This window comes from Macaca mulatta, chromosome X, assembly GCF_049350105.2.
Source record: "Macaca mulatta isolate MMU2019108-1 chromosome X, T2T-MMU8v2.0, whole genome shotgun sequence".
NCBI lineage: Eukaryota > Metazoa > Chordata > Mammalia > Primates > Cercopithecidae > Macaca > Macaca mulatta.
This window is the reverse complement of record NC_133426.1, coordinates 100,725,803-100,737,059: the sequence shown is the minus strand read 5'-3', so window position 1 is coordinate 100,737,059 and position 11,257 is coordinate 100,725,803. Positions and strand designations below refer to the sequence as shown.

The window sequence follows — 11,257 nt, the reverse complement described above, 5'->3', positions numbered from 1 at the left end:
TTGAGTTCATTTTCATATTATTCGAATTGTTAAATAAAATATCAAACTGAAATGAAATACTTACTTCTGAAATTACACTTGCTCCCATGCACATTCCAAGTATTCTTATGTGTCTTCTTGAATGATGCTATGTTCTTCCTGGCTTTAAAGTAACTCTTCTAGAATCTCAAAGTCAATCACTACAGTAAGCAAAAAGAAGTGTTAGTCAAGAACATGCTTTGTCTGATACATCTTTTATCTATTCATTTGCTTATACATGTAACCATTATTTCAACATATATTTATTGAGTGCCCAGTCTGTGTCAGACATGTGCCTGACACTTCTTCTGCATTCACAGGTACATAGTGATCTCAACCATTAATGCATGGAACAATTATAACAGGACATTAATAATAAAGAATGATATTTTCATCTCAATATATTAGGTTGATTCTATGATACAATTAAATTTAATGCAAGGGAAAGATAGCAACACATTTCTATTAAAAATATAAAGGACTTTGCACTTTTAGTAACTTTTAATCTACTATCATGATTTAGTATTCTCTTACTCAAAATATGAAAAAGGAAGTACTTAAGACATTTAGCAAAATGAGAATAAAGAGGTGAGGCTTTCCATTTTAACCTATAGATTTGTATGATGTAATGTGACATTTTTATTGGAGTAGGAAATTTTAGGTACTTAAAAATGATAACATGCCATATTGAATCCAATGAGGCAGGAAATCTCTTTATATACAAAACATTTTGTATATAATGTTTTATAATGACATGAAATATTGTATTCTAGTCAAATGAGCACTCTCTTTTAGGAAAGGAGAGGGAGAGTGTAATGTTCCATACTGGCTCCTTTTTATTTGTTTGGTTCACTTTTCTTTACAGGAATAATTTTGAAATGCTTGACTTTTTTGTTTTTTGAGACAGTGTCCCACTCTGTTGTCCTGGCTAGGGTGCAGTGGCATGATCATATCTCATTGCAACCCTGATCTCCCACCTCAAGTGATCCTCCTGCCTCAATCTCTGTAGTAGATGAGACTACAGGTATGCACCACCATGCCCAGATATTTTTTTTTACTTTTGTAGAGACACAGTCTCTATGTTGCCTAGGCTGGTCTCAAACTCTTGGACTCAAATGATTCTCCCACTTCAGCCTCCCAAAAGTACTGGGATTACAGGTGTGACACACCGTACCAGCCACATTTGATTATTTATTTGCTCATTTAACTAGAATAAAATCTTTCATGCCAGTTCAAATTGAGTAGTGGTAAAAGGAATCAGAAAGAAGATTAACTTGAAAGAGTCTTTTTGTAATGTACAAAATATGAGTGCAGTATTCATATAATACATGGCCCTGGGTGGACTTTAATTGCTAGTACTTTGCTTTTTATTTTTGTATCTCAGGCCAAGCCAAGTTGGATCTGTAATAACATCTGCACAGAAAGAGAGACCCAAACAGAAACCAAAATAAAAATGTAAAACTTTTGACCTTATTAACAGCATAGCAGTAAGGAAATCTGGCTCCTTGAACCAATATACAGGGTCAGCAATCATTGTGCCACAAAGTTTAACAATACTTGTAGAGACTATGAAGCCATCTGTTTCATTTCCTCTACTGAAATCGAGATTTATTGACTTTTCATAGTGAGTAATGCAGAGTATAAAAAATGTTTTATTTTTGTTATTTTAAATATTAAGTCAATAAAATTTTTACCTCCACGTAGAAGTGAGAGCCAACAAAGCAAGTACATTTTTCTTACACTTTTGACAATTAAAAAGTATAGCTTACTTTTATCTGTATGTATAATGCTGTTTGTTTTAGCTTTATGTAACTTTAGGAGTAACCACAAAAGAAGTTGAACATAAGAGAGGAGCCAAGCTAACTCCCTACATACTCAGAAACAGATGTTTCAAAAAAAAAAATCAGAATGACATAACGATTTTGGTATAAGCTGTTTCTAGTCATAGCTTACATTACATTAATTTATTTACTTAGGAAATATTGAACATCTCTATGCTGGGCAAGATGCTAGGACCTGGGGATGGTAAACATGAAAAACAAGCTCTGCTACTATGGAGTTTACAATCTAGAGGAAAGGAGAACGGCTATATGAAATTAAGGTGATTATTATGAAGAAGAAATGTAAGATGCATTGGGAGTCTATGATATTAGCTTTATCTATGGAAATAACTTACATAGGCATGTGAAAAAAGATACACTGGACAATTCATAGGATGCTTTTATTCAGTCTTGCAATGTGGAGAACATTAATAAGGAACATCTCAGAGAAAACAAAGGGAGGGGAGTTGAAGATTTTATAGGCAACTAAACTAAAGAGTTTTCAAGGAGGGATAGAGATGAGTCTTTATCAGAATATGAGTGCAGAGTGATCCTTTATGCTAACTTTTTTTTTTTTTTTTTTTTTTTTCCGAGATGGAGTTTCACTCTCTTGTGCAGGCTTGAGTGCAGTGGTTGGAGCTCACTTCAACCTCCGCCTCCCAGGTTCAAGCAATTCTCCTGCCTCAGCCTCCCAAGTAGCTGGAATTATAGGAGCCTGCCACTGTACCCGGCTAAATTTTGTACTTTTAGTAGTGATGGAGTTTCATCATGTTGTCAGACTGGTCTTGAGCTCCCGACCCCAGGCAATCCATCTGCCGCAGCCTCCCAAAGTGCTGGGATTACAGGCATGAGCCACCACGTCCGGCCCCATTAGTCATTTTTCAAAACACAGAATGGTGGGAGAATTTCTCAACCATTGAAGGTTTTCATGAACAGAGAGCAAAGACAACATTTAGCATTATCAGTTTCTCCCCTTGTTCAAAACAAATGGATACCATTGCTAACTGAAACACTCAGAAATAAGCATAAACCTCTTCAATGGGTGAAAGCAGGCTCTAGGAAATTTTCATAAGGACTTTTGATGGCATTATTTCTGCAACATGTGCTGAGCCATTTGTTGAAAAGTAGTGACAAACTTCAATTGTCTTTTTTTTTTTTTTTTTAAATATGGAACGCTTCATGAATTTGTGCATCATCCTTGCAGGGGCCATGCTAATCTTCTCTGTACTGTTCCAATTTTAGTATATGTGCTGCCGAAGCAAGCACTCAATTGTCTTATGTTTCTAGAGATAAGACATCTTAAAAGAGAAATGCCTACAAATTTAAAAAGAGACTTATTAGGATAACAGTTTGTATTAAAAGAAGGCAGGAATAAACCTTGAGGTTAATAGTCCAGTAGATTCCAGGAGCTTGGTGGGAGAAAATATTTCAGTTATGCCTCATTGCTCATTGAGCATATTGAAGCTCTCCAGTTAAGATGTTGATATGCTTGATGATGTTGTTCATAGTGTTGGTTACCTGTACTATGAGGGCATACATAACCTGAGCATTTCACCAATCTTCCACAGTGGAAGTGATCCACATAACATCTTCTCCAGGGAGAATTCTGGCACGTGCATATTCTTCTTGTGTGGTGATTCCTTAGAAGCGTACAACAAGTCTTGGCCTTAAGCTTGAAGAGCTTCTTTAGATCCTGAAGTAGAGGTAGAGGATAAAGCCAGGAAGCCAGCAGCAAAGCAACCTAAATTTGGTTGGGCTTTGAATGGTCATATTTTAGTTTTTGGTGACCCTGAGTAGGGCAGAAGAGTGAATTAAAAAATTTGTATTAGGAGGATTGTAACCAGATATTGAAGAAATTGGAAAAATTGAAAATTTGGGAAGAATTGACAATTTGGGCAAGTTAACATCATCCTGTCCAATTTTCACATAAGTAATATTAAGATTGGCTTATTCACTGATGGAGGTGTGGATAGGGAGGAGGTAAATTAAATCTTCACCACAAAAGGCAGATGTTGCATATTCATCAGTTACCCTTAATTTATAAAATGTTGCAAAATAGTTCAAAGACAATTAACAAGGCTAGAATCTGAAATGATAAGTGTTTGCTATAGTTAATGCATAATTGTTTATCAAAACAAAAAACTAGAGTAGTCCACTCTAGGAGAGATAAATTCCAAGACCTTCAGTTGGTGTCTGAAACTGCACATAGTACAAAAGCCTGTAATATACTGCCTTTTCCTTTACATATATACCTATTATAAAATTTAATTTATAAATTAGTCACAGTAAGATATTAACAGAAATAGCTAATAATAAAATGGAAAAATTAAAACAATATACTTTAATAAAAGTTATATTAATGTGGTCTCTCTCTCCCAAAATATCTAATCCTATTTCACTTATCCTTCTTGTGATGATGAGATAAAGTGAGGTTAATGATATGGGCATTGTGATGTACATTAGGCCACTATGTATCATCAAAAGGGGGATCATCTGCTTTGGTTGATCCTGGATCATTGAGCCACTACAACGTTGTTGGTTGGATATCAGGAGGAGATAATTTTGATGGGAGTTCTTGATAGTTGCAGTTATCTTGCCAAAATCTTTTGGACGAACATAGTAATCATAAGTTGTTGTCCTTTTTTTTTCTTTTTTCTTTTTTTTTAACTCTTCCTAATTTTGCTACAGAGGTTGTAATCCTTTGGTGATCACACAGGTGATTTCAATGCTTCATTCCATCTGATGATTGAATTTCACAATTTTGTCTTTTAATGTTTGTGCAATTTGAAACACTTTGGCAAAATTTGGTAATGCCTACGCTGTGGGTTCTACTTCAGTTTCTTTTTCAGCTTATTCTTTCTCTTTAGATGACTCAACAAGTTCTTTCGATTTTGCATTTAACACATTGTGATGGCCTTAAATATGTTCTTCCACTTCTTCATCAAGCGTGTCAGCAAAACCTGCTCCACAAACTTTCCTTGTTGTGTGAATGATTTTCCTGACTTCTCCATGGATCCTCATAAAACCTTTAAAATAATATATGACTTAATACCATAAGTTCTTCAGCAGGCATTTACAGTTTCTGGGTGTATTTATTTATTTTTATATTTTTAAACATATGTGTTTATTTCAATAATTTTTGGTGTACAAGTGGTTTTTGGTTACATGGATGAATTGTATAGTGCTGAAGTTTGAGATTTTAGTGCACTGATAACCCAAGTAGTGTACATTGTACCCAATATGTAGTTTTCATCCCTCACCTCCCTCCAAACATCCCTTGTATGAGTCTTCAAAGTCCATCATATAGCTCTGTCTGCCTTTGCATATCCATAGCTTAGCTCCCACTTATAAGTGAGAAAATACAGTATTTGGTTTCCCATTCCTTGTTTACTTCACTTAGAATAATGGCCTCAAGCTTCATTCAAGTTGCTGAAAATGGCATTATTTAATTCTTTCTTTATGGCTGAGTAGTATTCCATGGTGTATATACACCACATTTTCTTTATCCACTGATTGATTGATGGGCACTTAGGTTGGTTCCATATCTTTTCAATTGTAAAATGTGCTATGATAAGCACACTAGTGCAGGTATCTTTTTGATATAATAACTTATTTTCATTTGGGTAGATACCCAGTAATGGGATTGCTGGATAGAATAGTAGATCTACATTTAGTTCTTTAAGAAATCTCCATACTGTTTTCTATAGAGGTTATACTAATTTTCATTACCTCCAGCAGTGTATGTGGTGTATTTTCACCAGTGTATGATGAAAAAGCATTGCCTTTTCACCACATTTATTGATTTTTGACATTTTAATAATGGCCATTTTGCCTGGTGTAAGGTGGTATCTCATTGTGCCTTTAATTTGGATTTTCTGACAATTAGTGATGTTGAGCATTTTTTCATGTTTGCTGGCCATTTGTATATCTTCTTTCGACAAATGTCTATTCATTTGACTACTTTTGATGAGATTGTTTTTTCTTGCTCATTTGTTTGAGTTCTTAAGAGATTCTGGATATTAGTCCCTTGTAAGATGCATAGTTTGCAAATATTTTTCACATTCTGTGGAAAGTCTGTTTACTCTAACAAATAAAAACATATATATATATAATATAAACATATCATGAATAGTGACAACACTAACAAATCTTTATGGGCTTCCCATACACAGTGCATTTTATGGAGTATTTTTATTTATACTATTTTATCCATACCAAGTTAACTTAGAAAAGTCTAAGCATTTCTTCTGTATGACAACCCTTCCCATGAAACTCATTAACAGTGACATAAAATACACGTAATTATTATTAGCTCCTCTCTTTTTATAATATGAAAGAATAAACCCTTTGTGATTTTCCAGGGATCCTGGGGGAACTCTCAAAAGCACTTTAAGGTGCAAAAGATATTTAAGATTCAATTTCAAAAAGTTGAAATGTCAAAAGTTATCAGTACCTATGAACACTTTATTAAGATAAAATCATGGGTTACTGAGAAACAATACTTGGCTCCCTATTTAACCAAAGTGATAATAATCATTCTTTAAAATGAATTATTATTTTATTATTGATAATAAATAATTTATTATTTTATTATTTTATTATTTATAAATGAATATTATTTAAAACATAGTATATGACATCAATTTAAACAGTAGTCAGAAATTCCAATATTTCACCTCGCCATAAATGCAATTTAAGAAACTAGCAAAATATGTTAGAATAAACTAATGTGGAGCTCTGTAAATTAACCAGAGGCATGCAGCAACTGGAAGACTTACTCAAGAAAAATGGCTGAGTCTACTAACTGAACTTTATGATATTTTAACGTACCCTAAGTCTATCCCCTGCTCCCTAGCTCAGTGATAGTCTTGAAAATAACAGCTAATGTAAACATTAACTGAGAAACCAGAAAGAACTTCAGTCACAAAGAATTGTGTTGTTTTGACCTGCCTAGTCTCAGAAGAAGAGAAAAAAGAGAAAGTAGCACAAAGAATATTTGAAAAAATAATGATATAAAAAGCCCCAAATTTGGGGAAACTATTAATCCACGCATGCAAGAAACTCGATGAATTTCAAACAGAATAAAAGAAATCTTCAGTAGACACTTCGTATAACACTGTTGAAAGAAAAAGACCAAAAGATAATCTTGAAAATAACAAGAGAAAGGCAACCTACCACAGACAAGGAATCCACAGATTATTTTTCATCAGAAACCATGGAGGCCAGAAGGCAATAGGATACAATTTGCAAGGTGCTGAAAGACAAAAACTGCCAAACAAGAATTGTACATCAGCAAAATTTTCTTTCAAATATATAGGAAAAAATGTACATTATTTTCACTAACAGATTTGCAGTACAAGAAATGCTAATGCAAGTCTATCAGAACAAAATTAAAGGACAATAGAAAATAATTTAAGCAAATATGAAAAAATAAAGAACACCCATAATAGTTACCACACAGCTAAATGTAAAAGGCAGTATTTTAAAAATGACACAATTATATGCTAACTGTAAGGGACTCACTTTAGAGCCAAAGAAACGAATACATAAAAACAAAATGGATAGAAAAAGATATAGAATAAAAATCATAATAAGGGAGCTAGAGAGGTTATATTAATGCAAAACAAAATAGACTTTAAGAGAAAAATTTTCACCAGAGACAAAGGTGGGCATTATATGATGATAAAAGGGTCAATCCATTATCAAGAGATCAGCTGAGCTAGGAGACAGAGAGAGAGCAAAGTTGCCAGTTGTCAGCATAGTTAATTAAAACAGCAAAAAGACAAAATAAAAGTAATCATCTTAGTAGTTTCTATGTCTTCAGAACTTTAATCATATTTTCTACCTTGTGCAATTTTTTGGCATGTAATTTTTCATCGTAGTCTGGAATGATCCTTTGCATTTCTGTTGTATCAGTTGTATCGGGTCCTCCCTGATTTATAATTTTGGGTCTTCTTTTTTCTTAGTTTAGCAAGAAGTTTGTCAAGTTTCTTTTTTTCTTAAAAAAACTGTTTAATTGATCTTTTCTATTTTTCAAGTCTATTTCACTTATTTCTGCTATGACCTTTATTTGCATTCTTCTGCTGAATTTGAGCTTACCTTGTGCTTCTTTTTCTTAGTTCCTTTACATGTAATGTTAGGCTGCTTATTTAAAATTTTATCTACTTTCTTAAAGTAGTCATCTACCAATATAAACTTCCCTCTTAGAACTGCTCTTGCTGTATCCCATATGTTTCTATATGTTACATTTTCATTTTCATTTATCTTGAGACATTTTTATTTAACTTTTGATTTATTCATTGACCCATTGCTTATTCAGATCTGTGCTGTTTAATTTTCACATATTTGTACATTTCACAATTTTTCTCACGTTATTGATTTCTAGTTTCAAACCATTGTACTCACAGAAAAACCCTGATATAATTTCAAACTTTTTAAGGTTTTAAAATATTTATTTTGTGGCCTAAAATATGATCTATCCTGAAGAATATTCTATGTCTGCTTGAAGAAATGCATATTCTGCTGCTGTTAAATGGATTGTACTATATATGTCGGTTAGGTACATTTGGCCCATAGTGTTATACAAACCTGCTGCTTCCTTAATAATTTTCTATGTGGATGATCTATTCATTGTTGAAAGAGGGATATTGAAGTCCCTACTATTATTAAATAGCTGTCTATTTCTACATCCAGTTTTGTTACTATTTCCTTTATATATTTAGTTGCTATGATATTGGGTGCATATATATATTTAATAACTGGTATATTCTCATTATGAATTGACCCCTTTATCAATATTTAGTGATCTACTTATCTTTTGTAACATTTTTTACTTGAAGTTTAACTTCTCCGATATAAATATAGCCACTTCTATTTGCATGGAATACCCTTCATAAAGAAATAGAAAATATGAATAGATCAATAATAAGTAAGATTGGGGCAGTAATTCAAAAAACTCAACATTAGAGGACACAAAGTAACAGATAGCTAGGTAACCAATGCTAGAGATCTAATGTACACCATAAAAACATAGGTAATAAATTGTACTGTATATGGGATTAATGCTAAATGAGTAGATTTTAAATTTTCTTGCCACACACACACAAAAAAACGGTAATCATGTGAGATGGTGGATATGTGAATTAAATTAATGACAGTTACCTTTTTACCATCTATACATATCTTGTGGCATCATGTTTTATGTCTTAAGCATATACAATTTATTTTTTCAAAGCTTTCAACAAAGAAAAGGTCAGGACTTGATGGCTTTACTGAATAATTTTACCAAAGCTTTTTAAAAAGAGTTCATGAAAGTCTTTCTCACCTGCTTCAAAAAATTGAAGAGGAGAGAATACTGCAAAATTCATTTTGCAAGGCTAGCATTACCCTGATTCCAAAGCCAAAAAGGACATTACAAGAAAAGAAAATTATAGGCCAGTATGTCAATATCTCTGATGAACATAGAAGTAAAAATCCTCAAACAAAATACCAGTTAACATAACTCAACAGCAAATTAAAAAGACCATACACCATCGTCAAGTGAAATTTATTCCTTGAGTGCAAAGACGGTCCAAATATGCAAGTCAGTTAATGTGATACACACAATAAAGGAAAACAGGAAACAAATTATAAAATCATCTCTATAGATGCAGAAAAAGCATTTGACAAAATTCAACATCATAAAAACTTAATAAATTAGGTGTAAAAGAAGTGTGCCTCAACACAATGAAGTCATATGTGGCAAACCCACAGATAAGATCATAATCAATGGGGGAAAATTAAAGCCTTTCCTCTAAGATCTGAAACAAAATAAAGATGCCCACTCTCAACACTTTTATTCAACATAGTATTGGAATTCTTAGCCAGAACAATTAGGCAAGATAAATAAATGCCAGGTATCTAATTTGGAAAGGAGGAAATCAAATAGTCCTTGTTTACAGATGATGTGATTTTATAAAAAAACAAAAACAACAACAAAAAACAAACCCCAAAGCCTTCACTAAAAAACAAAAAAAACCAAACAACAACAAAAAAAAACTGTTGAAACTTACAAATTCAGGAAAGTTGCAGAATACGAAATCAACACACAAAAATCAGTAGTATTTTTCTACATTAACAGTAAATGATCTGAAAAGAAAATCAAGAAAACAATATCATTACAATAACTACAAAAATAATGAAATACAAATAAGCTAATGATTGGAAGATTTCTATAATGCACACTACAAAACACTAATACAATATTGAAGATGACACAAATAAATGCAAAACTATCTTATGTTCATGGATTGGAAGAATTAATATTGGTGAAATATCCATACTATACAAAATATTCTACAGATTTAATGCAATACCTATCAAAATACCAGTGACATTTTTTACAGAAATAGAAAAGGCAACTCTAAAATTTGTATGGAATCAAAAAAGAATCTGAATATGCAAAGCAATCCTAAGCAAAGGAACAAAGCTACAGGCATCATATCATCTGACTTCAATATATATTACAAAGTTACAGTAACCAAAATAGCATGGTACTGGCATAACAACAGACACACAGACAAAAGGAACAAAATAAAAACCCCAGAAATAAATTTACAGATTTATGGCTAGGTAATATTCAACAAACATGTGAAGAACACACAAGGCAAAGTAATCTCTTCAATAAATGACACTGAGAGCATTGAATATCCACATGCAGAAGAATAAAAATAGAATCTTATCTGACATCATATACAAAAATCAACTCAAAATAAATTGAAAACTTAAATGTGAGACTCAAAACGATGCAACTACCAGAAGAACACACGGTGGGAAATTTCCATCACGTTAGTCTGAGCAATGACGCTTTGGATGTGACTTCAAAAGCACAGATAACAAAAGCAAAAATAGACAAAGAGGATTACATCAAACAAAAAAGCTCTACAAGGAAAAGAAACAACAGAGTAAAGAGACAACCTGTTGAATGGAAGAAAATATTTGCAAAGTATTCACCTGACATGAGACTAATACCCAAAATATGCTAGGAAGTCAAAAACTCAGTAGCAAGAAAACAAATGACCCAATTTAAAAATAGGCAAAATATCTGAATAGGCATTTCTCAAGTGAAGATATACAAATGGCTGACAAGTATATTAAAAAATCCTCAGGTCAGGCGCAGCGGCTCATGCCTGTTATCCCAGCACTTTGGGAGGCCGAGATGGGTGGATCACGAGGTCAGGATATCGAGCCCATCCTGGCTAACACGGTGAAATCCCGTCTCTACTAAAAAAATACAAAAAACTAGCCAGGTGTGGTGGTGGGCACCTGTAGTCCCAGCTACTCAGGAGGCTGAGGCAGGAGAATGGCATAAACCCGGGAGGCAGAGCTTGCAGTGAGCTGAAATCTGGCCACTGCACTCCAGCCTAGGCAACAGAGCGAGA

At 33.3% G+C, this 11,257-nt stretch overlaps 1 non-coding gene across 1 annotated transcript; it reads right to left on the bottom strand.

Annotated features, from left to right (window-relative positions):
• Positions 1 to 2,999: 2,999 nt before the first annotated feature.
• Positions 3,000 to 3,104, bottom strand: LOC114675153 (U6 spliceosomal RNA). The gene has a single exon (XR_003726250.1). It is a non-coding gene; the product is annotated as a U6 spliceosomal RNA (small nuclear RNA).
• Positions 3,105 to 11,257: the final 8,153 nt, after the last annotated feature.